The sequence below is a fragment of the Pan paniscus genome, chromosome 13 (assembly GCF_029289425.2).
Source record: "Pan paniscus chromosome 13, NHGRI_mPanPan1-v2.0_pri, whole genome shotgun sequence".
In the NCBI taxonomy this organism is placed as follows: Eukaryota; Metazoa; Chordata; class Mammalia; order Primates; family Hominidae; genus Pan; species Pan paniscus.
In genome coordinates, this window is record NC_073262.2 from 29845016 (window position 1) to 29858073 (window position 13058).

General features: G+C 36.3%; 1 long non-coding RNA gene across 1 annotated transcript; it reads left to right on the forward strand.

The window, feature by feature from the left end:
• Positions 1-2651: 2651 nt before the first annotated feature.
• LOC129397250 (uncharacterized) lies at positions 2652-10678 on the forward strand. The gene is made up of 3 exons (XR_008624476.1): positions 2652-2785; positions 9353-9409; positions 10571-10678. It is a non-coding gene; the product is annotated as an uncharacterized LOC129397250 (long non-coding RNA).
• Positions 10679-13058: the final 2380 nt, after the last annotated feature.

The following is a 13058-nucleotide window of genomic DNA, read 5'->3' on the forward strand; positions in this document are numbered from 1 at the left end:
ATCAGGGATCTAAACAGCCCCTCTCACTGTGGTTTCACCTCCAGCTGACTGGCCCTGATTCCTACGCTCTGGTAATATCGTATTCTCCCTCTGCCCTCCAGGTGCAGGAATGGCAACACTTGTGTGGGTTGGCACACCATCCTTGGTTGGCTTTTCAGCCTTCTAATTCCTTTGTCATATATTTTAGGCTTCTTACATACTCCCAGGCATTGACTCTGTTTTCTCATTTGACCCTGACTGATCACAGTTATTTCAGTAGTTTAGGTGAAAGATAATGGTGATTTAAATTGAGGTGCTAGGGTGTTAGCAGTAGGTACCAAGAGATTTAAACAGAGTAGAGGATGTGCTATATATATTGTAGGTGTTGAAGAAAGGGAGGAATCAAGGAGAATACTTGTTTTTTTTTTTATTTTAAGCAGCTTCATAGATAATGGCATAATTTATTGAAATGCACTAGATAAAGTAAGAAACAGTTTGGAGATAAGAATTTTAAAATTCCTCTTTATATGTGTTCATTATGAGATCCCTGTAGGATAGCAAAATGGGATTTCCCTATTTGACAGATTCTTAGTAAAACTAGGGATTTGGGAAAAGACCCAGCCTCCTTCTTGATACTTCAGTTCCAAGTCCTCTTTTTCGTTTGCAATTAACTTATGAGTGGTTAGATACCAGCTCCTTTTTCTGTTCTTGTCAAATGGAGAAAAACTGAGGAAAAATGAAATTTCTAGGGATATTTTCATTTAAATGATACTCTAATAGAATAAATGAATTTGCCTGACAGTTTAAGTTTTACCAGAAAAGATTTTACCTGATTCTGAAATGGCAAAAATAAGTGATGTTCTAAACAAGGAAACCTTAAGGCAACTCTCATTTGCTTGTTCTGATGCTCTGAGAACAGGAAGCCTAATTACTCAACAGCCAAGTGCACTTAGCAATGTCTTGAGAAACTGCCCTCTGTCAACGTTCTCTTTTAGGACATAATCAATTCATTGCCTTAGCATCAGCTAAATTTCACTGGAATAAAAATAGGAGGAAAATACTGACCTCATAATGAGATTCTTGAGTCCAAAATAAAAATTTATAAGCACTGCGGTGCCTGAATGAAGGATATGAAAGAAGCAGTAGTTTGCTTCTGGCTTTGTGAATTTAGCCATATTCTCATGTTTCTATTCCTACATAGTTATCAGCCATTCACATATAAAAATATAATCAGGATTCAGGAACTACAATATTAATAAACAATAATGGGTAAGAACACATGAAAATATCACCAATATATTTCTGAAAAGGAAATTGGGTGTCAGATTATCTTTCCTAAATTTTATACATTTAGTGTTAGCTAATATATTTCTTGAAATACTTGTGCAGTTTATCTTTTTGTGATAGTGTCTTTCAAAAAGTGTTGTGGAGTGTGCTATAACATAAGAAAGCAATCCTACAGCAAATTTTGCTTTATACCTTTGCTATAGACACTACATTCCAGTTGATGTGAAAGTGTGCGTAGAGTGTATATGTCTGTGTGTATATTTACTGAATACATCCTCGTTGATGGCTGGCCATTTAGCGGGGGAAATGTGAAGAGAAGAACAGTGGCATGGGGATGGGGAATTCTCCTCTTTAATAAGTCTTATAAAATCAAAAATTCCCATGCTTAAAAGGTCAAAGAGAGAGTATAATGCACTTATGAAAAAGAGATAGGCTCATTAATCCAGTTGTTCTTGGCCCAGACAGCAGAAGAAATATAAATGCTGTCATCACTTACATGTGAGATAAAGGATGAAATGTGGGAATTTGTCGGTTTACTGCAAAGACCATTCTTTTGGTTTGAGAACATTGGTGGAAATAACCTGAGCTGAGAAAAGCTCCCTATGAGGAATACACGCTATGGGAAACTATTAAAGACAACGTTTGGTCAATGACCTTCTTGACGTAGTTTAATCAAGCTGCACACCCCTCACCAAAAAGACAACTGCTTGAAGAAGGGAGCCCTCAACAAGCCAAGACATTTTACCTTTCCTCTATTACATGAGTCTGGTATAAGACATGAGTGTGCAATAAATCTCTAGTTCATGCATTAAGAGGCTGCACTATAATAATGATAGACTATAAATCACAGAAAATATGTTACCTTTATTTTAGGACAGACAATAGCTAGAAATAGTGCTAACCAATAGCACAGATGTCTAGTAGATACAAAAATGAAGGTTTGGCAGTTGTTTAAAAATGGGAAGTACAAGGATTTGACCTGAAATATATTAGAAAATAGCAGCAGTTTCATAGTTTTGTCAGGTTTCCAGTTTTGCATTTCACTATTTCTTTTTTAAATCCCATGTTCTGTTTTGGAAGGTAGACTGCAATTTTGGAAAACTGAAAAAATTTCTGTCATGCATTTCTAAAATAACCTTGTAAATATTTGTAGATCATATACACATACATGAGCTTTTATGTAAATTTGTTTTTCTTTGAAAGTTTAAGGATAACTGAATGCTGAGAATGGAAGTAAAATGAGGCTGTAAACAAATGGGAGGCTCCCGCAAGGACCCATGGGGATTGGAACTAGGCTTTCCATGTGCCAACTATTAGCTAATTGTGAGATGACACTGACTGACCGGACTCATGATCCACATCCCAGTGTCTGCCTCAAAAGAGCTGTTAGAAGAAGAAAATGCTCATTTGTTGCAACTGTGACCAAGTTCTCTGAAATCCAATAATGGGCAGCTGGAGATCCCTCACATAACTGACAACACAAAGGGTCAAAGAGGCTTCTGATACCCCTGAGGGAGAGGTAAGAAAAAGCAGACAGGGTTAACCCTGTTTTAAGTACAACAGGGTTAACAAGCTATAATTTACTACCTTGTTGATTTTCTTGCTTGATGGAAGTCTGTAGAAACTGGGAACTTATGGAAAAGTAAATTACACTTTTCAAAAATCCTCTTTTTTGTCTTTCCCTTTTTTTCTTGTGCCCCACCTTTTTTATGTTGGTGGGAGGGGGGATGGCCAGGAAGTTAGGCAAGTTGATTTACTTAAACAGTTGAAACTCTAGAGAAATCTGATCTTAACTTCCCAGAGGTTGAAAAGTAATGCCATTTCCTGTGATTCTCCATTTCCTGGGTTTAGCAGGGACACAGATCCCAAGAATTAAAATATGATGAGAAAGTCTGTCCTCCTAAGATGTTCTCACCCCGGCAGGAAAGTACCATACCAGAAATTTCACAAGAAAGTCTGCTCTCATGAGACTCACTGCCAGACTTTTAACCATTTTGATAAGTTCAGAAGAGCTTCCATCAAAAAGCTTTCAAACGTCTGTCCCCAGTGACCCCACAGATCCCTTTGAGAGCCACCCAACACCACTTCATAGTTCCCATAAACACTTGGACCTTTCCCTGTGAAAGCTGACAAGTTTTCCCGAAAGTCCTTACATACCACACTCAGCCTCATCTTGCCAAATGTGCTATCTCAGTGGAAATTGCTGGAACTTTCCAGACAGATTTTATGCTACAGGCAAAAAGCACCTCAGTCACCAATGTGCCCACACTGTTTTCTGAGACTGTCGGTACCTACATATTTCATACACGATGTAAAAAGTCCCATGCTTTTTTCTCCCTGTATAACTAAGTATTGCTCTCATAATACTTTGTGAAAAATATCTCATAACTATAGTAATTACTGATGTCAACGCCCCTGTTAATATTCTGGGTCTGCAAACATTTCACATCAGATCTCCACATGGAAAAGGGACTGCTCACCTCTACTTTGTAAATTAGCTATATGATTTATCTGTGAGAAACATTTCAAAAATATAGATTCAGAAAGACATCTACCACATGATGGCTTTTCCATATGGCATCTCATAATTATTTTGCTGTGTGTGAACATGATGAAAACAGTTTCATAATCCTCCAAGGGTCAGAGTAAATTATTTCAATTAGACATATTTCAGAGCAAACATTACCTTAGGGTTTATTAATAATATTACCTGAGAAGGAACAGCTGCCTTTTATGCATAAAAAGCTGTCAGCTTCTTACCGCTCCATCTATAGAAACCCTTTTGTGATTTAAAAAAAAATGGCAGATTTTCTCATGCTTTACCTAAACACAGAACTTGGCAGCAGGGACCTGGTTGTAATCCTCAGCTTGGGAGCTGGTGGGTGGATTTTTTTTCTCTATAAACTCTTCTATAAACCACACCAGTCTCCTGGTATTTATTCTGGGTAATGCTAGAAATTGTACACAGATCCAACAGGCCATGTAAAGGAGTTTTGTAACTTCCTGAAGCCCTTTCATGCAAAATCCTTACTCTGAATGCAATTCCAGAAAGATGGGACATTACAGCAGCTTAAAAGGAAAGGTTTGCTCTGTTGTCTTTTTCTCCTCTACAGTGGAGCCTTGCAAATATGAAATAGGTCAACTGGGGCAACATAATAACAGCAATTAATACGAAATTAATTGACCTATATTGAAAATGCAATGCCCATTGAAATGGCTTCAGAGCTAAATCACGTAGATAGCTATATTAATAATAATTAAGGATTGGAATTTTTCTCTGTAGATGGGTTGTCACTTTATAAGAGTTAGTTGGAGCTACATATTACTGCAGCACATCAATTAAGTTTCGCTTTATTATAACCACTAGTCTCTGAACATGCATATTAAAAGATCTCAAGGCACAGAGTCTATGAGACGTGTGGAAAACAGAGTAGAAATACTCTGTGTGTCTAAGAAATGTATCATCTTATCACAAGCTTTTCTTGCCTCCCACCCCAAGATAATGACATGATGACAATGATAATGTGGTGATGATAATGATTATAATAATGGGATGATGATTTTGATAAGGGCTTCTCACCAACATGTCCTGCTTTTGGCAAAACTTTCCTAAGGCAAATGCATATTTATCTTGGCAGAACTGGCAAAGAATGTATTTTTTAGGAATTTGTTGCTGGTTGGATGAAAGATGGTATGGTAGGTAGTAGAATTAGTCAACATCAACTATTCAAATATTACTCTCTTGGCATTGAGACCCAGTGAGGCTTCAAATTCTCAGAGGATCTTAGCTGAGGCAATATCTGTGACCTTATGAGTATTTTTTGAGATAAACTAGCATAAGTAGTGTGACTGAAATTTTGAAGGAAATTTAAATGTAAACACACATCTTTCAAATACTTGCAACCAACATTCCTTCTCACAAACATACATGAAGCCATAGATAAAGCAGTCCTTTACCAAAGACATCAGGGAAATGCTGTGAGGAGAAGAGGGTAATCAGAAAATTTTCTTATATTTGTTTATTTTGCCAATGAATATTATACAGCTGTGGGTGAAGCACTGTATTTTGAGGAATAGAAATGAAAATTGCAATCAGAAAAGTTATTTGCATTATTCATTTCTATTTCATTTTAGGAAAATATCAATAAAAATGGGGAACATTATAGAATTTAAAAGAACCCTTGTATTATATTTTCTACATTCCTTATAGAAGGGCAGAACATCTCGTATGCTTTGTTGCAACTATTCCAGAAAAAAAAAAAGACAAACACCATAATCATTGCTTCTCAATCCTACAATCTTATGCTTTCCAGTTCTCCTTTTTTCTCTCTCTCTTTTGGCACTCTAGCATGTCAGATTCTTGTTTTGTACTTGTTTTGACCCCAACTAAATGGTGGAGCACTAATAAGCAAAAGTAGAGCCATAACTGGATCAGGAGAGATCTGAAAACCTAATCATGCCACAGATGAACCATTGGCAATAGTTCAATGCTTACTTATGGCACCAATTTATTTCTTCCCATAGTGGCCACCATCTAAGTAAATGAACAATCATCTACTCAGTTGCTCAGAAAAAAAAAAAACAAAACCTGAGAGTCATCGTTGACTGCTCTCCTTCTCTCACACCCCAAATCCAAATCAACAGCAAAACTGTCAGTTCCTAATCAAAACATATTTAAAATTCAACAACTTTTCATCTCCGTGGCTATCACCATAAGCAAAGCCAGTACCATCATTTTTCTGTGCTACTGCAATAGTCTCTCAGTACTCCTCATACTACTTGCTTCTATGATATTTTTACTCTCTATAATTTGGCCTCCACACAGTTGTCTGTGATCTTTCTAATATATATATTATATCATGTTCCTACCCTCAACCTTCCAATGCCTTCCCATTATACTTAGAATAAAATTTGAAATCCTTATCATGGCTTCTAAGTCATGAGATTCTGACAACCACTCTGACTTAATTTCCTATCATACTTCAACTCACTCACTGCACTCCAACAACCCTTGCCTTCAAATTCCTCTACACCCCAAAACCCTTCCTATATCAGGGCTTTTACTTTCTGTTTGGAATACTTGTATTCCAGATATTTGCATGGCTCACTTTCTTTCCTCAACCAACTTTCTACCCAAATTTAATCTTCCAGAGTATAACTTTTAACAATCCCACCTAGAATATTCTGCCTTGTCAATGTCTGTAATGGTTAAGTATTTTTTTGGAGGTGGAGACAGTCTTGCTCTGTCACTCAGGCTGGAGTGCCTTGGCACGATCCTGGTTCATTGCAGCCTCAACCTCCTGGGTTTCAGCAATCCTCCTGCCTTGGCCTCCCAAAGTGCTGGGATTACAGGTGTGAGCCACCACACCTGGCTGTAATGGTAAATTGCATGTATCAACTTGAATGATCTAAGGGATGCCAAGAAACTCATAAAACATTAATTCTGGGTGTGTCTTTGAGGGTGTTTCCCAAAGAGAGTGGCCTTTGATTTGGTAAACTGAGTAAGGAAGATCACCCTCACCAATGGGTATGGGCATCGTCCATTCTGTGGAGGGCCCCAGTAGAACAAAAAAGTGGAGACAGGACAAATTTTTTCTCTTTGCTCAAACTGGGACATCCATTTCCTTCTGCCCTTGGATATTAGCAACCCTGGTTCTTGGGCCTTCAGAACCTGACTGGGACTTACATCATTGGCCCCCAGTTCTCAGGCCTTTGAATTTAGACTGGAACCTATATCTCTTGGCTCTCTCGGTTCTCAGGCCTCTAGGCTTGAACTGGAACTGCACCACTGGCTTTCCTGGGCCTCCAGCTTGCAGACAGTAGATCATAGGATTTCTCAGCCTCTATAGGCTTCTGAGATAATCCTTCATTGATAATAAATCTCTTTCTATATATCTGTGTGTGTACATCCATCCATTTATCTATCATCTATCTGTCTATCCATCCATCCACCCATCCTTCCATCCATCTATCCATCTATGTATCCATTTATCCATCTATCTACATTTCCCATTGGTTCTGCTTCTCTAGAGAACCTTCACTAATACACTATCCTTTTACCTTACTTCATTTTTATTGCTAAAACATACTTGACATTTTAATATATATGAGCTACATTTATTTACTTACTTGCTTACTTAATTATCATGTATCTTCTATCAGAATATAAGCTCCATGAGGTCAGAGACTTTAGGAGTTTACTTATCACTGTATTCCCAGCACCTAGAACATTTCCTAGCACATACTGGATACCAAATAAACATCCATGATCTCAATGATTATATTTGACTCAATTTAAAGGTTTGAAATACATGAAACTAAGATAACAACAGGACATGTCATGTAGTTTCATCTGCCCTTTTTCCATGTTAAGGGACGTAAATGTGTATTCAATCGTTATCTAAAAAACTGATGAACCCACCTGAAGGTAATACCTTGTATTGTCCTTAACTCCATACCTACCCCCCAAATACCAGGTAATGCATTGACTGTCTTTGGGTTTATCTACTTCTTATCAAAGTATCTTGTCTACTTTTCATGTTTAACTCTGAGATCATACACTTTCAGGTTCTGCTTGTGTACCATTGAAAGACTTGAGCTACATGTTCTCCAAGATCTCTTCTAGCTACATAATGCTACTGAAAATGTAGAGAAAGATAGAGCCAGTGGTGACTCAAGTTATTTAATATGCCTCTATGTTCTAGTTTATTAGTTACCCTGTCTATAATTTTAATATGCAACTATAGTTACTTGATAGCCTAGATTTTCACTTGCTAATTGAATACAACTTACAATGTTATGCATTCTCATCGAATGTCCCTGATAAGTCTCACAATCAAAAGAGTGAGTGGTAATCCAAAGACTAGAAAATAGTCCTGATACCTAATGTGTCACACACTATTCAACCTAAGCAGGTTGTCTTCCTTTTGTAATTTCATTGCCCAACTTATAAAATAAGTTTGATGCACAAAACACTTACTGAAATCCTTTTAATATGGTCTTATTTCCAGGACCATATTCCAGGTTTCTTGGAAGAAGGCACTAAGAATGATTTTGATAAGTCAAGTACGTCAGAATAAGAGGTAGCATTGGTCAGAGGGAGAAATTGAACACCCATGGAGGTCGAATAAAACCTTAGCCAAAAGCTCAGGTGCATATAGAGCCCTTCAGAGTTCTCCTGCCTTAGGCAGAATATTTACATCCACCTCAATCAATCATTGTATCAGGGCAAGGAGTAGGGTGGGGCAAGAACATGTCTTGGAACACGCAGCTCACATAAAACTTTGGAAACCCTGGAGGAGCTGACTAATGGAGGCTGTCTTCCAGCAATTGAGTCAAGAAGTCCTATCTTGTAGGGGGATCGGGGTGACACATTTCCATCCCTTCTGGTCACAGCACCATGTAGCAATTCCTCTTATATGTTTTACATTAATGCAAAAGAATAAGATATGTCCTTTATGGGCACTTTTCAAAGACCACTAATATGATACTCTATGTGTATTACTGTGCATTCTATTTTCAATCTATAATGGGCAATGGCAATAAACATTTATGATCTACATTGAGGTGTGCATGTATCTGCAAGTGCCCATGGGCTTGTGTGCATAAGAGAGCCTGAAGTATGTCAAAGGTCATTTACAGACTAATATCCATAATAGAACAGAGCAATTACCAATTCATAAATTGTGCTTTGGCTAGACTTCTCCTTTCTAGACTTTTCAAGAGCATTGGCTTTAGCTATGGGCCTACTTAATTGGCTGTGTTTGAATTTTACAAACCTCACATCTCACGCTATTGTAAAGGGTTCATCAACATATTCATATATGTAGCTATCATAAAAACAGATGTTTACTTAAAAATAACATAATTCTTAAATTTTTCTAAGTGTTCTTTGCTGTCATTATTATTTGGCCTGGAACTACTAATCATAGAATATACCATAATTATTCTTCCCTTTTTGCCCTTTCCACTTAAATAGTTTAAAAATCATGTTGTTGTTGTTGTTGTTGTTGTTTTCTCATTTTTTGAAATACTCAACCAATTGGCTTAGCTCTTTTTTTTCTTTCTGTGTCACCTTTTAATACAGGTTTTCATCACCTCTGCAAAAGGGATTTTTTTTCTCCCCAGTGAAAAAGATGGATTGGTAAGCGGCCCTACAGCCTATAAACTGTTTCCTTTTAATTCAGGCCTGAGCAGTTTGGCCTGGCTCACATTCAGGTAGTATATAACTTGTCTGAACTCTTTCTAAAGGGCCTCCTGCTTGTGTATTTATGTCTGAACACTTGGGTGAGCCTTGAAACAGCCTCTCTACAGAGTGATGGGATGTTTGCTCACCTCCAGCCCACATTGTAATGAAGCATGCCCCTTGCTTTTAAAATCCTGAGGTTCTGACCTCTCCAGGTGAGGCTTTCCCTGGAAATGGCCCCCTGAGGCTACTCCTAACTGCACAGTTTATGTGTGGGACACCAGTAACTATGTTCAATCTTAAGGGTTTTCTTTCTCTTTACATTGTCAGCTGCTTTCATGTTCCAACATAAAGGCCCACACAGGAAGTATTAGGAGACATTTCTAGATCTCCTAAAGCTAAACCTGGTAAAGCTTTCCTTTAACATTCAAATATTCAAAAGAACTTTGTGTAAATTACAAATTTTGCAGTAGTGTATTCATTTGAAGAAGAGTGGTATAATATGCAAAATAACAAAAGAAATTTTTTCATCATAAATGTCATTGCCAAGAACAGGAACTGATGTTACTTACTTAGCTTTGATCTTTGTTTTCTTCCCCTTCCTCCACTGCTTAATTCAATTATGTATCCCTCCTTTACATAATGCAAGCACCACTCCTCCAACTCCTCCTTAATTACAGACTATTCAGGGATCCTGGATGTCCTGAGATAGAGCCAGTATATTTTGGCATTGTTTTATTCAAACCTCTACCAGGTACTGCATGTTCAAGACAATTTTCCTTTTAAGCGCCCTCCCCACCCCCACCAAAATCAGACTACATAGATAATAGCTCATTCAGTAATCAGTAGATTCTGAAGTGGTTGAAATGTATTTGAAAATTAATGGATAGATTGAGACAAAGAGGCTACTTAGATTCCTTTGATGAGATGATACAGCAACTTACATCTAACCTAACTGTCTGCTACTCCCTCTCGCCCAATTAACTATGCAATTGCAAATTTTATGAAAATATTTCAAACTATATTTATATTATGGCCTTGTCAAATACAGTTTTTAAATAATTTTGGCCCAGGATTGAAGATTTAAAGGAAAAGTGAAAACTTCTCTGTCCTTTATAGGTTACCTTTTTACCTAACACTTGGACTACCATCAATTATTCTGCTCATTTTGGGAGGAAAAGTGAGAAGAGTTATGGAAGGATAATATTTGTAAAAGGAGACAGCAACACATCATGATAGACTTTACAGCATGTTTCTGTGCTAAGCCTACTACACAGCAAACTAAACTCAAGACAGTCCTGTCCTCTACCATCTGTGACTGGAAAAAGAAGATAGGAACAAATAAAAAAGCATTAAGCAAGGATTTGTAAATGTAGTTAGATATCTAAAAATGATAGTTGTGAAAAGGTATCTGTGGGATGAACTGCAGTCTCTCTTTTAAAGTGTTACGTAAAAAGAATTTTAATTGTGATGATGAAGTATGACTTTAGGGAGCCAAACAAAGTCTTGTCTGAGAGAAAGACCAGAGGATGAGCTGGTCAAGATCCCTCTTCCCTCCAGTACAGTGAGTCAACTTCATATTAACCATTCTCTGATTAGCAATCTTTTTTATTTTTCTTTCCTTGGTTCAAAACATTTCCATAAATTGCAATTATTTCCCACAGTGTCAAATATATTTTCCTTGATAAAGGTGATTATTAGGTATTAAAGTCTAATCTCATAGGAAATTTGTGAATTGTTAAGCCTATTTCTTAACTAGTCAAGAGCAAATCCTTCCTTCTCACAACTTTTCATGCTAATGTTGCATGTTATCACCTGCATGTCAGCAGAAAATTCTTTAGGCAAAGATGTTCCCTTCAGAAGAGAACAAGGGCAGTTACTCTGCTCTAAATGTATCATGATGGACTTTGATCTTTCCAGTCTCTTCAGATATCTTTTATTTTTACCCAGAAAAAGTTGTCCATTTGTTCAATTGTAGAGATGAAAATATTAATTTAAACCAAAAGCATATTTCAGGAAAAGCAATCCAATTACAAAAAGCCATTTATACAGAAAAAGTATACTTTCAAATAAAGTAGTGAAAAGGTCACCACAAATCTTTATAGGCTAAGAAAATGGAATCAAATACATAATGTTAAAAATGTACAGAAACAGTTTTTATAGAGGACTAACACTGTTCTGTTATTGATGCCTCTAGTAGATCAAGAGAAAAATGGAGACCATTTGAAAATGAACTAATACAGTTAAATTAACAAATATACTTTCAACTGGGCACAGTGGCTCACACCTGTAATCTCAGCACTTTGGGAGGCCAAGGTAAATGGATTGCTTGCACCCAGGAGTTTGAGAGCAGCCGAACAACATGGCAATATCCTATATCTACAAAAAAGGCAAAAAATTAGCCATGCATGGTAATACACATCTGTAGTCCCTGCTACTTGGGAGGCCAAAGTAAGAGGATTACCTAATCCTGAGAGGTTGAAGCTGCAGTGAGCCATGGTCATGCTGCTGCACACTCCAGCCTGGGTGGCAGAGGAAGACCCTGTCTCAAGAAAAAAAAAAAAAAAAGAAAAAAATATATATATGTATATAAAATTAAATTAAATTTTAAAATATACTTTCATTATAAACTCTACAAAGAATATAGAATATATCATATTTATAAAACATGCAGAAAAAATAGGCATGTAGAGTTTCGGAAAATATTTTAGTATATTCCACAATGCAGAAATTATTTAGGGTACATTGTCTGACTAACATAAAATAATATAAGAAATAATAATAAAAGGCTAAAGAAACAAAACAAGCAAAAACTCTAACCATTAGAAAAGTTGCTATAATTTTTCTAAATAACTTTGTTCAGACCAAAAAGAAATAAAAGTTAACAGTTAAAGATAATTTAGAAAATAATAAAAATTAGTATATTACATTTTAACTTTTATGAGATGCAGCCAAGGTGGTATGAAGAGACAAAATCACAGCCTTGTAATATTTTTGCAATTAAATAAGAAAAAAATGAAAATAAACCAAGAGTTCAATTCAATAAGTTAGAAAAAGAAAACCCACTTAAGGGAAATAGAAGAAAGATAATAGTGAAGATAAAAGCAGAAAATGATTTATTATAAAAGAAAAAGATAATGTAAATATTAAATAAATTCAAGAAGTATAAAAGAAGAGAAAAATTCCCGGCAAATAAAACCCAGAAAGAAACAATGATTGAAATTATAATGATAAATACCTGTGATGTATTGTGTACTTTTTCTGTAGCAGACACTACACTTAAGCATTGCCTATTATTTCAGTTAATCCTTAAAACAAAACTCTAAAGTGTTTATTTCTGTTTTTTTTTTTTAATAAATGTGGTCACTGAAATTGGGGGTTTCACTTGCCATTATAGCAAAGCTTCTTATGTATCAGTGCTGGAATTTCAAAGAAGAATCCTCTCACCCTTACTCCAAAACCTGTGCTCCTAACAACTACACTTTTTAACATAATCATTTGATAAAGATGGTCATGGAAGATTAAAATGCCTAATTCTAATTAGTTTGAAAGTTGGATGAATTGCACAATTTTCTGATAAAATATACATTTATCAATTGTACCAAGT